The sequence below is a fragment of the Pseudorca crassidens genome, chromosome 1, assembly GCF_039906515.1.
Source record: "Pseudorca crassidens isolate mPseCra1 chromosome 1, mPseCra1.hap1, whole genome shotgun sequence".
Classification (NCBI taxonomy): Eukaryota; Metazoa; Chordata; class Mammalia; order Artiodactyla; family Delphinidae; genus Pseudorca; species Pseudorca crassidens.
This window is the reverse complement of record NC_090296.1, coordinates 682,566-703,156: the sequence shown is the minus strand read 5'-3', so window position 1 is coordinate 703,156 and position 20,591 is coordinate 682,566. Positions and strand designations below refer to the sequence as shown.

General features: G+C 45.3%; 2 pseudogenes; both read right to left on the bottom strand.

Moving 5' to 3' along the window:
• Positions 1–4,056: 4,056 nt before the first annotated feature.
• On the bottom strand, positions 4,057–6,343 carry LOC137207118 (immunoglobulin heavy variable 3-23-like; annotated as a pseudogene).
• Positions 6,344–14,047: 7,704 nt separating this feature from the next.
• On the bottom strand, positions 14,048–20,074 carry LOC137207113 (immunoglobulin heavy variable 3-23-like; annotated as a pseudogene).
• Positions 20,075–20,591: the final 517 nt, after the last annotated feature.

Sequence of the window (20,591 nt, the reverse complement as noted above, 5' to 3'; positions counted from 1 at the left end):
TAGTCAGGAAGTCAGCTGTGCTCAAGGATTAACGGCAGATTTGGGGAATAGACTTTAATCCCATGGATGTCTATATTTCACATAAATACCCATCACACATTCAGGGTCCTCCAAGATGTCAGACACAGACTCTTGTTTTTTCTTTTCTGCATTACCTCCTGTTAATTAGCTGGATGGGCAAGTATTTGAGACAAACCATACATGTAATAATGACATTGAATTCAGACAAAGTCAGGTAAAATTTAATGTTTATCATAATTCACAACGGATTTCGTGTTTCCCTTAATTTGGGTGAACATTTCTTCACCTGAAACAGTTTAAATATTATCAAGAGTTGCTCTGGAGGTGGATTTACTCTTAACAACTAAACACACCGTGTATTTTGTGGACAAGGTAGTCATTCTTGCTGAGATGGTCATGGATCCCAGCACGGCTGACATGGCCAGTAGCCTGACTTACCTGTTTCCTGTGCACAACTGAGTGTTTGCAAGAACACCGTGACCTTCAGGGCGCCTTCCTTGCGGGTGGACGTTGAGGAATCCCCAGGGCTAGCAAGGTCTAAGAACAGACAATTCCTCAGGACTCCAACATGCTGGGCAGGTGACCCGGTAACAGTGCACAAACTCACTCCTTCTAGAAATGTTCATTTGTAACTCTGTCACAGCCAGTGACATTGGAGCTCAGGGAACACAGTTTCCACTGCACTGGGTGAGAGAACATGCATGAATATTAGAAGTAAACCTTCACAGTGATTGGCTTGCAGAGTATGAGTGTATCATGGTCAGAGGAAAGCTCCCACTTCAGGAAGTAGGTTCCCTTAAAAAGTCCACCTGAGAGCAGCTCTCCTGAGTCCCTGGGTCAGTGAGTCCTGGGACTGTGCCTGAGGTCATTTAAGTAAATGATGTTGGAGAGCAGAGCACAGATCCATCACATCTCACTGTGGGCACTGAGGATGTGGCCTCACCATCTGCATTTCAATCTGCAAGGATGTAAACTGGGGATCACGATGGTAATGGTATGTCTGAAATTTATAGTGGGGTTGCCAGGGGTGTTGAATGTTGACCTCAGTGTCATCAGTGATGTTATCTCTCCTGGGAACCAGAAAGAACAATCTGAGTCCCCATCTCTGACTAGCACACTGTACATGTTGCCCTGGCTCCACTCCTGCCCTGAGAGGTCACACCTGTGGGTCTGTGGCAGGTCAGCTCTCCATCAGCCCAGTGATTTCACCTGTACACTGACTGATGTCGAGCCTGCTGTCTGTGAGAAAATATTTACTCCATACTCTTTCATGAACACAGTACTATACTTCTTCTAGCTTTTCCAATAATATTTGCAGAGTAAATTAAATACGAAAGAATCTGCCTGCTTGAGTGTTGATAATAGGAGAGCCAACCACAGTGATATGGTCAAGAATCAGAGGACAAGTCTGAACCCTGTTGTCAAGACCTGAAAATTGAGCTGATACGCTGTGGGATAGGGAAGCGGAAGGGATGGCATCTAAAACCTCGAACCAGGTGTGCCCATTACTAGCAGGTGGAAAAAGGGCCTGCATTTGTACAGATGCCCCAGCATCTGACCTGCCCTTCTTGAGCTGGTGGATTAGAGGAGATCCAGCCAAATTCATGTTAACATAGAAGGATATATAGCAGGTGTCTTTATGTTTCAGTGGGTGGGGATGTGTTGTTAGGGTCGATTTAACCCTAGGAAAAATGTGTTACTTCATCAGAACTAAAAAAAGTTATTTTTCCTTTGTGGAAATAATTGGGGTCCATTAAGTCTGGAGACCAGATCATATGATAATGCTGGAGGGAATATCCATTAGAGATGCCCAGTGGGTGATGGGAAAAAAAGTGGGGAAATTTCAGTCATCTTGCTTTGCCAGTTACCAGTGATGATCACAGCAAGAGGGCCTGACCATCGTGATGGGAGGGAGAAGGGCTGATGGTGGTGGGTTCATGGGGGCGACGTGGACAGGTCCTTCTGATGGTCTCTGTGTTTTCCCTCATAAAATCTTGAGGGTATAAGCTCAGAATGAGGTGTGGGCTTCAGGAGCATTGAGACCACTGGTTTAGGTCATTTTGTACCTTTGCTGGAATCACTGAGCAATGAAGAAACAGGAACTATACTTGGAAATCAGCAGCGTCCTCGTGTCATGTTAGATTTTTTGCCTTAGATGTTACTGAAGGTAGACACATTCGCTGTCCTCACATTTCATCTTCTAGATCCACTTGGAATCCAGTTTCAAATGTAAGGGATGCAGAAAAAACATTTATTATGGAACAATATGGTGTCTAAATTTTAAGAGGTATAATTAAAAATTTTGGAAATGTGTTACTGAGATTGTAATTGTCAAGCTCTTCTCTGGGGCAACATAAATTAAAATTAATAATAATAATTCAAGGTATTGATTTTGTTTTCAACCTTTGCTAAATCCATTGAATCATTCAAGTTACAATCATTCATAAACTCAGATCCATCACGGGTAAAATTTATTGTTAGGAAACCATCATTCTAACTGATGAAATCTCACTCTCTCATCAAGGATCTGTGTCTCTGTGGACACGCAGCACAGTTCTCACCAGCAACACAGGAAGGAGGGTACGTTGGTACATTTCTATTTTTCCAGAGGAGCATCTCTGAAGAAGTGCTTCCTCTGTTTACCTACTCCATCCTTGTGGTATCTGAAAGAGGCCTTTGAGTGTACTGTGACATGTTCCCACATGAAGTTCCCATAGCTTAGGAAGTGAATGTTTAACTTCACTTTTCATTGTAATAGAAACACAAGTAATAATTGAGAAGCAAAAAACAATACATTTAAAATTTACCCAAATGCAAGCTAGAGATTCGCAGAAAATATTTGCAAAAGACATATCTAGTATATGTGATTGTTATCTAATATGTACCAAGAAGCCTTAAACTCAACCATAAGAAAGAAACAAAAGGATTAAAAAATGGGCTAAAACCCTTAACAGACACCTGACCAAAAAGACAAAGAGTTTGCAAATAAGGCTGTGGGAGAACATATGTCACAGGGAAGTGCCAATGAGAACAAGGACATATCCCTGAAAACTTACCAGAGTGGATCAGATCCGGACTCTGAGAACCTTAAACACCTGCAGGGTGTGAAGCAGCAGGGGGTCCATTCACAGCTGGTGGGGATGCAGAACAGGGTGCACCTTGGGAGACATTTTGGGGGCTTCCTGCAAAACTAAACATACTCTTATCTGTGTTTCAGCAATAGTGCTCCTTTGTATGTATCTGAAAGACAGTAAGACTTTAGTCCAGAGAAAACCCTGCACACGATGCTCACTTAGCTTTATTCATATTTGCCACAATTTGGAAAAGACCAAGATGTCCTTTTATAGGGAATGACTAATAAACTGTGTACACCAGACAATGGACACTGAAATGTCACACCGATTTGGAAGAAATATCGAATGGTGAGAAGGAAATGCAGAAAAGAGATGCCAGAAAAACACACCTGGCAAGGTGATGTCAGCAGAGTGACAGTGGCCGTGAGAACTGAGGTTCCTAAGAGGTTGTACAGCGTGAGGCTGAAGAGAAGACAACTTGGACATGTCAGGAGGGAAATCTCCTCCTCTGCCCCTCTTGAGTTCCTGAGGCTGGACTGATAACACAATTGACAAAGACAGATTAACAGGAGAAAAAAAAATTTAACCATGGGCATAGATGGGCCATAGAAATGGACCCAGAAGTGACCAAAGCAGGCAGCTTTTATATGTTTAGACAAAGATGCAATATTTGTGAGGAATTGGTAGAAGGAGGAAATGTATGCTTTTGGTGCTCAATTAGTGAAGAACCTAAGCAGGGTTTGGGCAGGCGTAGTCATTAAAGAAGGAGCAAGGTTTGTTCATAGAGAATTCCAGGCCTGAATTCCCATCCCTGGTGATAAGAGTGTCCCTCTGCAAAGGAAAGCAGGGTCCGGCTGCTCGGTGCTGAAAAGCCAAAAAAGAGGCAAAGTTGGTGAAAGGAAAGTTTGCTTTATTTTGGCTGCCTGCACCCGGGGGTGGGGGACTGACTTCTCTCCAAAGGTCACCCCGCACTGAGCATCTGTGGGAAAGGGCTTTTATAGGCGGAAGGAGGGGCTACGGGCAGAAATGGCAGAGTCAGCTGTGACAGTCATCTTGCAGTTGGTCATGTGGTGGTCTGATCAGCCTCCTCTTGATTGTTTTAAGTAGAGTTAATCTTCAGGTCCAGGGTCGGTTTGTTCCCGTTTCTTGAGGCCAGTTCTTGCAATTGTGGCAGCTTATGTCATGGCTACAGTCTGGTCATCATGGAGTTAACGTCTTCCTCCTGGTGGGAGTTTCAGTATCTATAAGACGGCTCATGGGACATGGACAAGAATATTATCTGCAGCCCTTGAGGAGGAACTAAATGTCCTTGATTTGCTGAATGACCAAACTATTATTATTTAGTCTTATTGGAGAGTTTTCCTTTCTTTCTGCATTTGCTCACTTCTCAGATTAAACTTATTCTTTGGCTAAATTGTTTCTACAGAAAAAAGGCAGGTGGAGAGCACGAGGTGAAGGACCGTTTCACTTCCACACCTAAATGGGGGAGAGCACCTTTCACATGGGAGGTTTATTTCTCGTTTCAGGGTGACTTGGAGGAAATTCAGAGTGTCACTGTAGTGGGTCTTACGTCTTACGTCACTTGGAGTCTTACGTCACTTGGAGGCATATTTAGGGGTGCCCTACCCTGGACCCCAACACTCAGGGCCTCTTTTATTATTTTGTTTCTACATATGCACACCAAGCATGTGATGTAGGTAACGATTTACTTGAATCCTACAGGTGTGAAGCTAAAGTGCAGCCTGGACTTGGCAGGTGATGTGCTGGAGAGCACACATCAGGACACAGCGAGGCCTCCGGTCCAGGCCTGGGCTTCTCCACCCTGGTTATGTTCGCTCCTGCAGGGGTTCCTGGACGGAGGTGGGCCTGCATAGTGAGGCTGCAGGACTCTTCCTGGAAGGAGAACTTGTGGGACTTTCCTGCATTTTAGTGCTCACCTAAGATGCTGTGGTGAAGAAAGGAGAAGAGATTTGTTTTCAGCAACCTGTGAAAATTCATGTTATTATCCACCTGACTGTAAACTTTCCCTACCAACTACATATGTGTCTATTGGTAATAGCTGTGACGGTGAATATTTCACATAAAATAAACTGCGCAGTAGAAGAGGATGCAGGTCTTATATAAGCATATAGGGATTCTATATAGCAAGGCGCACATGTAGAAACACCCCCACCCACGTCCCTCTAACTGGCATCTTTCCCAGCGACCCCCTGAGGATCCGGGGCTGCTCAGCGCACTTATGCTTCTCATGCAAGAGGTTAGCAGCAAGTCAACAGCCAGCATCCTGGCAGGGACAGCTGTCTACAGTAGGGCAGGGCTGAGATATCACAATGAGGAAGGAAGAGTATGTTTAACTCTTTATACATCCGCTGGAATAGTTTTGAAACGGGTCAGTTTAGACAAGAATTAGACAAGGGAAAACCTGAATATATAGCTTTGAGTCTCGGACTTTCATATATGACATTTTTCGCCGAAATTTGAAAAGCCTTTCTAATTCAGAGACTGAATGTGTAAGTCAAGAACCATGGAGGAATACAAAGAGGTTCCCCAGGGAAAACTGGTATATGGAGAGGAAACCCCAGACCCTTAGAGGAAAGCAGCCCTTAACTAACATCTGCACCTGCTCCTGGGGCTGAAACACCCAGTTGTATGTCCTGAGTTCCCCCTGCATCCCCCCTCCTGTCTCCCTGCAAGGAGGTTTGTGTCTGGGCTCACACTGACTTCCCCTCACTGTGTATCTTTCGCACAGTAATACACGGCCGTGTCCTCAGATCTCAGGCTGTTCATTTGCAGATACAGCGTGTTCTTGGAGTTGTCTCTGGAGATGGTGAATCGGCCCTTCACAGAGTCTGCATAGTTTGTGTAACCACCACTGCTACTAATACCTGAGATCCACTCCAGCCCCTTCCCTGGAGCCTGGCGGACCCAGCTCATGCCATAACTACTGAAGGTGAATCCAGAGGCTGCACAGGAGAGTCGCAGAGACCCACCAGGCTGCACCAAGCCTCCCCCAGACTCCACCAGCTGCACCTCACACTGGACACCTGCAAACACAGAGACATCCTGGTCAGGAGACTGTCACCCATCCACTGATTCCCTCACTCACATCCACTCACATCCTCAGTGTCTCTTGCTCTCCATATATTACCTTGTAAAATAGCCACAAGGACAACCCAGCTCAGCCCAAAGTCCATGGTGAGTGTTCTGTCCTGAACCCCGAATGGAGCACGTGGATATCCCGGGCTGGAGCTCCTCTCCCAGAGCTGCAGGGTCAGGGCTGGGGCTGCTTTATATCAGCAGAGGAAGGACCCTATTTGCATGACCTTCTAGTATATAAGAGGCTACGTCGTTGAATGTCCTCAGAAAGGGCAGGGTCTCAGAGCAGGTGTGAGAGTCTTGGATTTTGTGGTGTTGGTAGCAACTGGGAAATATAACTTTCATTGTGTGATTGTTCCAGAGTAATCCCTTAGGACCCGTATGTCATCTTACATATGCACTCACATCCCGTGATGTAGCTGTCATTGTTACCCTCATGTTAGAGGTGTAAACTACACCTAGAGGAATGGAGGGTGTGTGTAGTGTCCAAGGAGAAACATGGGGTGACCGTTAGATCCAGCATCTGCACCTGAGCTGTGTGCCAGGCTGCTCCCTGGAACCTACTAGAGGACAGAGTTGTAGTTTCCGGGGGAGGTTTGCAGATCCCCTCCTGTAATGAGGTCATGATGACTTTGCTCTCTTCTCGTGTTTACCTAAAATATATGGAGGGGGACAGGGTTGATGAGAAGTATTTTCAAGAGTCTCTTATGTTTCAGTATCTTCCCTTCACTCCTTCCCTCCCAAGTCATGCATTTCTTCATTTGTAATTACTTTAATGAGGTTCTTGACATGTAACAAAGCGCACACACTCAGAATGAACACTGTGATGAATACTGACGGAGCCATCAGCATTATCAGGAGAGAACAAATCAATTCCTCTCATTATTCTCAGTAGTTTCTGGGTTTCCTCCTTCCTGTCCCTTGTTATCTTCCATCCTGTCCTCACATCACCGTTGATCTTCCCTTGTTACTGCAGGTTACTTTTCATTTTCTAGAATTTATAAAAATCGGAACATAACATATGTTCAAAACAAAATATATATATATATATATATTTTTATTGTTATGGCTTATTTTACTCTGCACAAATATTTGTGAATACTCTCATGTTTTTGTGTGCATCAAGAATCCTTGGTTTTAATAACAGGTTGCATTTCAAGAATGATCATAGCACGATTGGCTTATTTATTAAGCTGATGTGTGATATTGCAACTCTTTCCAGTTTCTGGGTGTTACAATAAAGCTTATACTCATCTTGGAGATGCAGAGAGATGAGAAGCTGAGAAAATGCTTCTTATTTAGTGTTCTTAAAACAGCCTCAAAATGGGCCACGTTGCACGTTATCAAAATCTCACCAATATATCAGATAATTATAGAACGAAGACAGCAACAAATTTAAATCTTTGAGAGAGACAAGTGCTCACAGAATAACAAAGAATAAGAATGTTAATCCTGCCATAGGCTGCTGAATGGAACAAAAACTACTACAAGATTAAACTAGAAATGGATGCCTTGAGGTCGAGTGTGGTTAGGGTGTAATAGTGTCCCAACGTCTCCTAAGTAACTACCTCGCCAGTGTCAGCGTGGTCCTGCTAAAGTGTGAGTCAGATGGTGTTACCTCTCTATCCACACAGGTGTGTCTTCCTACCTGGGACAGCCCAGGATTCCTGCCTGAGCTCTTAGGTCCTCCTGCATCCTGGGGAGGAGGACCTTGGCCCTGGACTTGGATCTGCACTGTTTCATAGCATCTCCGCTCACAGTGTGACCTTTGTCCCCTCATCCAGTCCCACTGTGCCATATACTTATCACATATGAAATAGGATCGCAGGGGGAAATGCATAAGAATGTTCCAGGTGCTGACTGACGCACAAAACCCTGCCACAACCCCTGACAGTTTACACTGACAGCAGCTCTTTATTTTGTTCACTGTCTCTGCTTAGGGAGGGACTGGAGGAGAAGCCCACCCTGCCCCATACAGGGTCGCTGTGAGAGGCTCAAGTTCAGCTACAGGACCTGCTCCTGTGATGCACACTCACGTGTAAGGGAGGGTGACCCTGACTGTAGGCTGGGGGCTCAGCTGGGTCTGAGGGCTGGGTCTTGTGTCCACCTCGTGAGGACATTGCTTGGGCTCTGACATCCTTTCAGCACGATGCCTGGGTCAGCTGAGTGGTCTCTGCATCAGAGCGCATCCTCCATGCAGTCACTCACACACCTAGACAGAGCTTAATGTAAGATCTCAGGAGTCATGCTCGTAATATTTACATAAGTGACTTGAAACTTAGAGCTCCATCATCGACTGCCCATGAATTATTGTGGTCTCTTCATTTAGAACTGAGAAAAAATGGAATCCACAAATACATTCTTCCAAATATTAGTACATAAACAATGCGTGATGTATCCATGCTGTGGAATTGTATTCAGCAATTAAAATATTAAACTATTATACCATGAAAGGACATGAGGGAATCTTAAGCATACTGCTAATTAAAAAATCGGTCTGAAGACGTTCAATTTCACCTATTTCACATTTGGGAAAAGGCAAGTCTATATATAAGCCAATCAGATGAGTATTTAGCAGGAATGTGGGAGAAGGTTTTTGGTAAGTGAAACATGGACAATATTTAAGGATAGTGAAATTCTTCTCAATGAAATTGCAGTAGAGGAATCATTGCACTATGAATGTGTCAAAATATATACAGTAAGAGGAGAACCTTTTTAATATAAATATAAATTTCATTTAGAAGTTCAGAGACTGAAGGATGGAACGATGCACACTGTATACATGATACCTAATATCATAGTGAATCTATGAATTAACATGGCTGGAGAAGGTGGGAAAGTAGGTTTTGACCTAAGTGACTTTGGAAATGAGTGGAGTCTGAAGGCTAAGTTCTAAGCCACTGCATGAAAGCACTAGAGCCTGGTGGAGAACGGTATTTCCATCAGGAGTCAGGTTAAGCATTCAGTTACTACCGTGCATGTGGAATTGAACAATTAGTAGCTGGATGGCATCGGTGGAGCCAGGCTTCTCACTGTTGGATGGAAAGTAACAGACAAGCAAGGTGGAAAGTCTAGATTCAACCATGTGATGTTGCTCTAGGATGGGAGATGTAAGGATTGTCTCACATTTACCTTAACACAGGTCAGAAGGTGAGATACACAGCTAGTTGCAGACATGTGTGTGTATACGTGGGGTAGTGCCCACAGATATATTTCCAAGGTCTTTTAGCTTATAGGGTCTAGAGCCAATGCTCCCAGTAGACAGGACACCAGCATTAGTATCCTAATACCCAATCTTCTGATTCCTATTACTATTCTCCAGAAAAGGATCCGCAACTCAGCTGAGGCATGGCTAATTCTAGGGCCAGAGAAGAGAATACACATGATTGTCCTGCAGATTCTTGTAGCACCAGAAAGTGAGGAAGTCTTCACACAAATGGATGGGTGCCCGTAAACAGGATACAGGAGACAATCTGAAAGAGCTCCCCGTGGCTGACAAGTGGTCACAATTACAGAAGCAAAGAAAATACCTTAGTATATAACCTTAACACATGGTATGAAACAAATACCTTGACTCATACTTATATAAAGAGATGGAATAAATATATCTAATGGGGAAGGTAGGATAAATGTCCCTTAAGGAATAACTTCAGGTACCTCATCATGGTCATCCTCCCTTCAAGAAGGTGAACTTAACCCTCCATCCCTGAAAGTGGCCTGGAGTATGGACATGGCAGAACTTATGGGTACCCTTGAGTTACATGATGAATTTTTGGATATAATACCCTGAACAATATTCATAATATAAATTTGTAATTTTCTGTATCCATTAAAAATTCTGTTTATAAACAATGATAGCAACAGTAAGAATAACTTCACTGATAAGGGAATTAGGCACAGACTTGGAGAATGTGCTTTCTAGTATCATATTTATATGGACTTGTATCATGAATATACAGCAAATTAACAGCTCAACAACAGCAACAAATAATGAAGATAATGTACACTGTGCCAGTGATCTGAAGATACTTATACATAGAAGACATAAAGGTTTTAAAAGGATTCTTCATTAAGGAAACATAAAATAACACGACGATGAAATACTGCTACTCAATTATTACAACAGTGAAAGCACAAAATTAAAAAAAATTAAAATACTGGGGATGATGTAGAGCAAAAGGCCCCTCATCCGCTTGCTGGAAGGATGCCAGTGGCCGCCAATTGGAATATATTTTTCTATTTCTTAGAGAGAAAACCAGACACTCATCAAGTGATGGAGGAATGAGCTAGAAAACAATTTTCAAAAGATTTAAAAATATTTATGTTAATGCAAATAACTTCATACGGGTGCTTGTATCATCTTTACACCTTCGAGCCTTTACCACTCCCTAAATATGGGTTATGTAGTCAGTTTTTATGGTTATTTTCCATATGATTAGATATACTTGTTTCTGTTCCCTTTTATCTATCTCTCTATTTTATCTAATTATCTATTTTCAAACTCCACACTAGATAAAAAGGTACAGGAAACACAGCCCACATATTACAGCCCAGCCTGTGTCCCGACATTTCCAAAGGTCCCCTGAGCAGAGAATGACTGCAGTGCTGTATGGACATCAATTTCCGAATATCAACATGACTCATTCTATTGAAGTGAAAGGCATTGCATCAGACAGGACTGGAGAGATTATCAGGATGAGAGGAATTGGAAATCCATCTGATGCTGGAAAGCAGATTTAAAGTTCAACAGTAAAAATTATTTATGTCATTAAACGATTAAAAACTTGACAACTATTAACAGAAAGTAGTGACCTAACCTTCAAATAAAGGTGTCATGGAGAAATATTTCTGTGCAGCTCTTCCAAAGATAGATGGGGAACGACAGACAAGCCTGACTCCATGAAAAAGTCTCAAGATTAGAGACAAGGAAGTTCCCTGGAATCATTGTGGATGAGGCTTCCACGGTGGCAATGATCCAGTGGGGAAACCACGGCTTCTCCGAGAAAATCCCTCCATCCCATCCTCTGCACCTGCCCTGAAATGGGTCCTCTTGTTCCTGATGACCCTGAGCGCCCCCTGGTGGTTGGAGCGCCCCCTGCAGGGAGGGTCGTGTCTGGACTCATCCTGACTTCTCACTGAACCAACTGGGACAGTAACTCAGGGCTGTGTCCTAGGTCATCACGGAGCTGAGCTGCAGGGAAAACTGAATTTGTGAGGTGTCTCTGGAGGTGGAGAGTCATTTCTGGAGAGACATCTTGTATGCTGTGCTATTCCCAGAACCAAAGCACCCCAGTCTCCTCAGCGCTTTCCCTGGGGGCTGAGGGATCCAGTCCCAGCAGCCAGCACTGTTTGTGATGGAGAATCCAGAGACTGAGCGGGTAAGGGAGGGAGTCTTCAATAGTCCTGGGCCCGATTCCTGCACCAGCACCTGGGACACGACACCTGGCGAAGGGGAAACAAGGAGACACCCAGTTCACAGATGTCACCCCATAACTCCACGTTCCTCAGACCCAGGAGAAGCTCACAGCTGAGGGATGCCCGCAATAGGAGTAATGACCAGAAGATTTCCATGTTCATTTTGATCAATGCTTTGACTTTCAGAGAGTTATGTCAGTGAAGATGAGAGCCCTGACTCTGAGTAGCACAGGTGCTGTGCTTTCCCCTTGAGCCTGGGTGTGATGTGCAGGTGGAAGCATTTCTCCATATAAAGATGGTCCCGGCTGGTCCTTCTCTAGGGCTGTGGAGGAGGGTGCTGGCTGAGATCCAGGGTGGACACCGCTTCATGTCACCTCTGAAGAATGGGTGATGTTTCTTTTCCAGTACGATACTTACATTTCCATATATGTCTATCTGTGTCTATATTATAGGTGTACTCGTTGGCTAGTGTGGCCATTACAGAATAACAGACTGGGTGGATTAAACAACAGCAATGGATTCCTCTCAGGCCTGGAGGCTAGAAGTCGAAGGTCACGGTGTCAGCAGCTTTGGGTCCTTCTCAGGCCTTTCTCCTTTGCTTGCAGATGGACGTCTTCTCACTGAGTCCTCAGATGCTCTTGTCTCTGTGTGCATCCCTGGTTTACTTGTCTGTTCATTATTCCTCTTCTTAAGTGTGACAAAGACCCCTGACCACCCCTTAGGCAACAGGCTCCTTGTAATTCTCTTCTCAACTAGTCTTGACCTGTGGGCTTCTGTGTTTATATGTGCATGGCCAGGTTTTGTCAAGAGCCCTGCTAAGTGAGAATAATGAGAATCCCCTACCCTTGAACTCTGATCACCCACAGTATTTGATCAAAGCCATCAAACCCCCTATCACCCACACAGTATCTGACCACCCTGGTCTCCCTTTAGCAAGAATCCTTTTGAGTCTATGTAACCAGAATCCCCTTAGCTTGTATTTCTTCTCTTAATAATTTCCAGTCCACTCCACCCCACCGCCTTCTTGGCCATAAGCCCCCACTTGCCAGGCTGTATTTGGAATTAAGCCAAGTTGCCAAGGCTGCATCCCATATGCAGCAGCGAGTTTTGTCTTCAGGTTTTGGGTGAGTTGTATATTGGAGACATGAGTATCATTTTCACCACCCACGGCCATATAACTGATGTCTGAATGAAGCTGATGTCTCATGTATATTTTCCCTTAGTCTACTCACAGCCATTTGTGCGTAGGGGCACTAGACTTTCCTCAGCCCTATGACTGGGACTGCTTTAAACAATTGCCAAGAATCACAGAAATGTGAAAAGCATGGCAGTAATTTGACCCCAGAAAGTGCTCAAGTACAGGACGGGAGTTGAAACAAGAAAAGAGAGCATCACCTTGACTGACCTCAGCTGGGAATGTGTGTATGTGTGTGTGTGTGTGTGTGTGTGCGTTTGCGTGTGCGTGTGTGTGTGTGCGCGTGTGTTTGTGTGTGTTTGAGTGTGTTGGGTGATTCAAACAACCAGCCACATTGTTAATGTCTGTGATTGACCAGAAAATGACAGTATTTATTTTGGGGTGCTCATAAAAGGTAGAAGTAGGTGAATTTGCAGATATGGGATCTGTGAATAACGAGGATAATTGCATGTGCAGTATTGGAGCACTTTGGCGTTAGAGTCTATAACACTGCCTGCTGCAGAATTCAGAATGCTTGTGCAGGTTGCCTGAAAGCAGGACGGTGTGTCTCTTCCTTCCACAGGTACAAAAACCAAACAACAATTAATACTGTTTAAAAATCTCATGTGCACTCTCAGGATATTTACAAGTTTCACGAACTTCAGGCTGAAATTGAACATTATGGTGAGCCCCAGGGTTGTTCTGAGCTCCTTTGAGAAAAAGGTAAATAAAGAAATGATAAACAACCTTAATTCTTGAGTATTATATGTGTCTGTGCATATGAGTATATATATACACAACTATAATAAAAATAAAAATTAAGAAAATAAGTACATGCACACAAAATTTTCTAGACTCCGCAAAATCCACAACAATGAAACATTAGGATACAGAACAGGGTCTCTGGTGGAGATCCTGGGCAGGAAGAGGAAAGCACAAGTTCTAACAAGAATTTCCTCCCAGCCCTTATCTGCTGCTGCCCCAGGCCTCAGCCCTGTACTTGGTGGGTACTCTGCGTCCCCTGGTGGTTACGGTCTTCTGTGCAGGGAGGTTCGTGTCTGGGCTCACACTGACTTCCCCTCACTGTGTCTCCCGCGCAGTAATACACGGCTGTGTCCTCAGTTGTCAGGCTGCTAAGCGATAAGTAGACTTGGCTCTTGGAGGTGTCCCTGGTGATGCTGAGCCGGGACTTAAGAGTTGGGTTATAATATGCACTTCCACTATAACCCATCGCACCAACCCATTCCAGGCCCTTTCCTGGAGGCTGTCAGACCCAGGATACACTATCGCTGGTTATTGAGAATCCAGAGACAGTGCAGGTGAGGGAGAGGGTCTGTGAGGGCTTCACCAGGCTGGGTCCCGACTCCTGCAGCTGCACCTGGGACAGGACACCTGTGGACAGAGAGAACCACGGTGACTCATGGGCTCAGATGCAGCTTCCCCATGTGTTCACGTCTGAGTCCCTGAGAAACTCACCTCTGGGAGCTGACACCAGGAAGAGGAAGAACCACAGTGGATTCATCTTCTTGCAGATGGGATTCAAGAAGCCCAGAAATTATCTTCAAGCATGAGGAGAAACCCGAATTTAAGTGAACAGGTACTTTGTTTTTACCTTGTGACATAAGGGGATGTTTGCATACGGGAGGGACCAGTCTATAAAAATCGGAAAGTAGTGAAGGGAGGTCCCAGTCTCTGGGGCTCCACCTGAGGAGGGTGCTGACTGTGCCCTCAGAGAACTCAGCCCCCACCTGGGGTCCCCTCCCTATGCCTGGGGGTCTCTGTGTCCAGGAATGAAATGATGCTGAAGGGTTAGTCAGGAAGTCAGCTGTGCTCAAGGATTAACGGCAGATTTGGGGAATAGACTTTAATCCCATGGATGTCTATATTTCACATAAATACCCATCACACATTCAGGGTCCTCCAAGATGTCAGACACAGACTCTTGTTTTTTCTTTTCTGCATTACCTCCTGTTAATTAGCTGGATGGGCAAGTATTTGAGACAAACCATACATGTAATAATGACATTGAATTCAGACAAAGTCAGGTAAAATTTAATGTTTATCATAATTCACAACGGATTTCGTGTTTCCCTTAATTTGGGTGAACATTTCTTCACCTGAAACAGTTTAAATATTATCAAGAGTTGCTCTGGAGGTGGATTTACTCTTAACAACTAAACACACCGTGTATTTTGTGGACAAGGTAGTCATTCTTGCTGAGATGGTCATGGATCCCAGCACGGCTGACATGGCCAGTAGCCTGACTTACCTGTTTCCTGTGCACAACTGAGTGTTTGCAAGAACACCGTGACCTTCAGGGCGCCTTCCTTGCGGGTGGACGTTGAGGAATCCCCAGGGCTAGCAAGGTCTAAGAACAGACAATTCCTCAGGACTCCAACATGCTGGGCAGGTGACCCGGTAACAGTGCACAAACTCACTCCTTCTAGAAATGTTCATTTGTAACTCTGTCACAGCCAGTGACATTGGAGCTCAGGGAACACAGTTTCCACTGCACTGGGTGAGAGAACATGCATGAATATTAGAAGTAAACCTTCACAGTGATTGGCTTGCAGAGTATGAGTGTATCATGGTCAGAGGAAAGCTCCCACTTCAGGAAGTAGGTTCCCTTAAAAAGTCCACCTGAGAGCAGCTCTCCTGAGTCCCTGGGTCAGTGAGTCCTGGGACTGTGCCTGAGGTCATTTAAGTAAATGATGTTGGAGAGCAGAGCACAGATCCATCACATCTCACTGTGGGCACTGAGGATGTGGCCTCACCATTTGCATTTCAATCTGCAAGGATGTAAACTGGGGATCACGATGGTAATGGTATGTCTGAAATTTATAGTGGGGTTGCCAGGGGTGTTGAATGTTGACCTCAGTGTCATCAGTGATGTTATCTCTCCTGGGAACCAGAAAGAACAATCTGAGTCCCCATCTCTGACTAGCACACTGTACATGTTGCCCTGGCTCCACTCCTGCCCTGAGAGGTCACACCTGTGGGTCTGTGGCAGGTCAGCTCTCCATCAGCCCAGTGATTTCACCTGTACACTGACTGATGTCGAGCCTGCTGTCTGTGAGAAAATATTTACTCCATACTCTTTCATGAACACAGTACTATACTTCTTCTAGCTTTTCCAATAATATTTGCAGAGTAAATTAAATACGAAAGAATCTGCCTGCTTGAGTGTTGATAATAGGAGAGCCAACCACAGTGATATGGTCAAGAATCAGAGGACAAGTCTGAACCCTGTTGTCAAGACCTGAAAATTGAGCTGATACGCTGTGGGATAGGGAAGCGGAAGGGATGGCATCTAAAACCTCGAACCAGGTGTGCCCATTACTAGCAGGTGGAAAAAGGGCCTGCATTTGTACAGATGCCCCAGCATCTGACCTGCCCTTCTTGAGCTGGTGGATTAGAGGAGATCCATCCAAATTCAGGTTAACATAGAAGGATATATAGCAGGTGTCTTTATGTTTCAGTGGGTGGGGATGTGTTGTTAGGGTCGATTTAACCCTGGGAAAAATGTGTTACTTCATCAGAACTAAAAAAAGTTATTTTTCCTTTGTGGAAATAATTGGGGTCCATTAAGTCTGGAGACCAGATCATATGATAATGCTGGAGGGAATATCCATTAGAGATGCCCAGTGGGTGATGGGAAATGAAGTGGGGAGACTTAAGTCATATTGCTCTGCTGGTTACCAGTGATGGTCACAGCAAAAGGGCCTGACCATCGTGATGGGAGGGAGAAGGGCTGATGGTGGTGGGTTCATGGGGGCCACGTGGACAGGTCCTTCTGATGGTCTCTGTGTTTTCCCTCATAAAATCTTGAGGGTATAAGCTCAGAATGAGGTGTGGACTTCAGGAGCATTGAGACCACTGGTTTAGGTCATTTTGTACCTTTGCTGGAATCACTGAGCAATGAAGAAGCAGGAACTATACTTGGAAATCAGCAGTGTCCTCATGTGATGTTAGGTTTGTTGCCTTAGATGTTACTGACTGTAGAGACATTCGCTGTCCTCACATTACGTCTTCTAGATCCACTTGGAATCCAGTTTCAAATGTGAGGGATGTAGATGAAACATTTGTTATGAAACAATGTGATATCTAATTTTTAAGAGGTATAAGTCAAAATTATGGAAATGTGTTACTGAAATTGTAATTGTCAAACTCTTCTCTGGGGCAAAATAAATTAAAATCAATAATAAAAATTCAAGGTATTGATTGTGTTTTCAACCGTTGCTAAATCCTTTGAATGTTTCGAGTTGCGATCATTCATAAACTCAGATCCGTCGCGGGTGAACTTTATTGTTACGATATGGTCATTCTAACTTTGGACAGGGTGACCCGAGCGCTGACACTGCCTGGACCACCAGCAAAAACTGCTATGAAGCATAACCTGGTTCTTACTCCTCCTTGGGCCCCTGGTCACAAGAATTCCTTTACTGGTCGTTGACCCCTGCCTTCTTTTAACCAACTTGTTTAGTGTGTTCTCTCTAGAACACAGCAGTCTTCTAGACAAGATGACAATAATGCAAAGATTCCAGCCACTCCTCAGAACAGGTCCTGCCAAGATAAGAAGTCACCCTCGGGCCCCCTAACAAAACGGAGCTCTGGGCTTCCCTGGTGGCGCAGTGGTTGGGAGTCCGCCTGCCGATGCAGGGGACGCGGGTTCGTGCCCCGGTCCGGGAAGATCCCACATGCCGCAGAGCGGCTGGGCCCGTGAGCCATGGCCGCTGAGCCTGCGCGTCCGGAGCCTGTGCCCCGCAGCGGGAGAGGCCACAGCAGTGAGAGGCCTGCGTACCGCAAAAAAAAAAAAAAAAAAAAAGAAGGAACAAGGTTTGTTCATAGACGCTTCCAGGCCTGAATTCCCCATTCCTGGTGATAAGAGTGTCCCTCTGCAAAGGAAAGCAGGGTCCGGCTGCTGGGTCCTGAAAAGCCAATAAAGAGGCAAAGTTGGTGAACGGAAAGTTTGCTTTATTTTGGCTGCCTGCACCCGGGGGTGGGGGACTGACTTCTCTCCAAAGGCCACCCCGCACTGAGCATCTGTGGGAAAGGGCTTTTATAGGCGGAAGGAGGGGCTACAGGCAGAAACGGCAGAGTCAGCTGTGACAGTCATCTTGCAGTTGGTCATGTGGTGGTCTGATCAGCCTCCTCTTGATTGTTTTAAGTAGAGTTAATCTTCAGGTCCAGGGTCGGTTTGTTCCCATTTCTTTGAGGCCAGTTCTTGCAATTGTGGCAGCTTATGTCATGGCTACAGTCTGGTCATCATGGAGTTAACGTCTTCCTCCTGGTGGGAGTTTCAGTATCTATAAGACGGCTCATGGGACATGGACAAGAATATTATCTGCAGCCCTTGAGGAGGAACTAAAGGTCCTTGATTTGCTGAATGACCAAACTATTATTATTTAGTCTTATTGGAGAGTTTTCCTTTCTTTCTGCATTTGCTCACTTCTCAGATTAAACTTATTCTTTGGCTAAATTGTTTCTACAGAAAAAAGGCAGGTGGAGAGCACGAGGTGAAGGACCGTTTCACTTCCACACCTAAATGGGGGAGAGCACCTTTCACATGGGAGGTTTATTTCTCGTTTCAGGGTGACTTGGAGGAAATTCAGAGTGTCCCTGTGGTGCGCTCTGTCTTAAGACACTTGGAGGCATATTTAGGGGTGGCCTACCCTGGACCCCAACACTCAGGGCCTCTTTTATTATTTTGTTTCTACATATGCACACCAAACATGTGATGTAGGTGTCGGTTTACCTGCATCTTACAGATGTGAAGCTAAAGTGCAGCCTGGACTTGGCAGGTGATGTGCTGGAGAGCACACATCAGGACACAGCAAGGCCTCCGGTCCAGGCCTGGGCGTCTCCACCCTGGTTATGTTCGCTCCTGCAGGGGTTCCTGGACGGAGGTGGGCCTGCATAGTGAGGCTGCAGGACTCTTCCTGGAAGGAGAAGCTGTGGGACTTTCCTGCATTTTAGTGCTCACGTAAGATGCTGTGGTGAAGAAAGGAGAATAGATTTGTTTTCAGCAACCTGTGAAAATTCATGTTATTATCCACCTGACTGTAAACTTTCCCTACCAACTACATATGTGTCTATTGGTAGTAGCTGTGACGGTGAATATTTCACATAAAATAAACTGCGCAGTAGAAGAGAATGCAGGTCTTATATAAGCATATAGGGATTCTATATAGCAAGGCGCACATGTAGAAACACCCCCACCCACGTCCCTCTAACTGGCATCTTTCCCAGCGACCCCCTGAGGATCCGGGGCTGCTCAGCGCACTTATGCTTCTCATGCAAGAGGTTAGCAGCAAGTCAACAGGCAGCATCCTGGCAGGGACAGCTGTCTACAGTAGGGCAGGGCTGAGATACCACAATGAGGAAGGAAGAGTATGTTCAACTCTTTATACATCCGCTGGGATAGTTTTGAAACGGGTCAATTTAGACAAGAATTAGACAAGGGAAAACCTGAATATATAGCTTTGAGTCTCGGACTTTCATATATGACATTTTCCCCAGAAATTTGAAAAGCTTTTCTAATTCAGAGACTGAATGTGTAAGTCAAGAACCATGGTTGAGTACAGAGAGGTTCCCCAGGGAAAACTGCTATATGGAGAGGAAACCCCAGACCCTTAGAGGAAAGCAGCCCTTAACTAACATCTGCACCTGCTCCTGGGGCTGAAACATACACTTGTATGTCCTGAGTGCCCCCTGCATCCCCCCTCCTGTCTCCCTGCAAGGAGGTTTGTGTCTGGGCTCACACTGACTTACCCTCACTGTGTATCTTTCGCACAGTAATACACGGCCGTGTCCTCAGATCTCAGGCTGTTCATTTGAAGATACAGCGTGTTCTTGGAGTTGTCTCTGGAGATGGTGAATCGGCCCTTCACAGAGTCTGCATAGTTTGTGTAACTACCACTACTACTAATAGCTGAGATCCACTCCAGCCCCTTCCCTGGAGCCTGGCAGACCCAGCTCATGGCATAGCTACTGAAGGTGAATCCAGAGGCTGCACAGGAGAGTCGCAGAGACCCCCCAGGCTTCACCAAGCCTCCCCCAGACTCCACCAGCTGCACCTCACACTGGACACCTGCAAACACAGAGACATCCTGGTCAGGAGACTGTCACACATCCACTGATTCCCTCACTCACATCCACTCACATCCTCAGTGTCTCTTGCTCTCCATAAATTACCTTGTAAAATAGCCACAAGGACAACCCAGCTCAGCCCAAAGTCCATGGTGAGTGTTCTGTCCGGAACCCCGAATGGAGCACGTGGGAATCCCGGGCTGGAGCTCCTCTCCCAGAGCTGCAGGGTCAGGGCTGGGGCTGCTTTATATCAGCAGAGGAAGGACCCTATTTGCATGACCTTCTAGTATATAAGAGGCTACGTCGTTGAATGTCCTCAGAAAGGGCAGGGTCTCAGAGCAGGTGTGAGAGTCTTGGATTTTGTGGTGTTGATAGCAACTGGGAAATATAACTTTCATTGTGTGATTGTTCCAGAGTAAACCCTTAGGACCCATATATCATCTTACATATGCACTCACATCCCGTCATGTAGCTGTCATTGTTACCCTCATATTAGAGGTGTAAACTACACCTAGAGGAATGGAGGGTGTGTGTAGTGTCCAAGGAGAAACATGGGGTGACCGTTAGATCCAGCATCTGCTCCTGAGCTCTGGGCCAGGCTGCTCCCTGGAACCTACTAGAGGACAGAGTTGGAGTTTCCGGGTGAGGTTTGCAGATCCCCCTCCTGTAATGAGGTCATGATGACTTTGCTCTCTTCTCGTGTTTACCTAAAATATATGGAG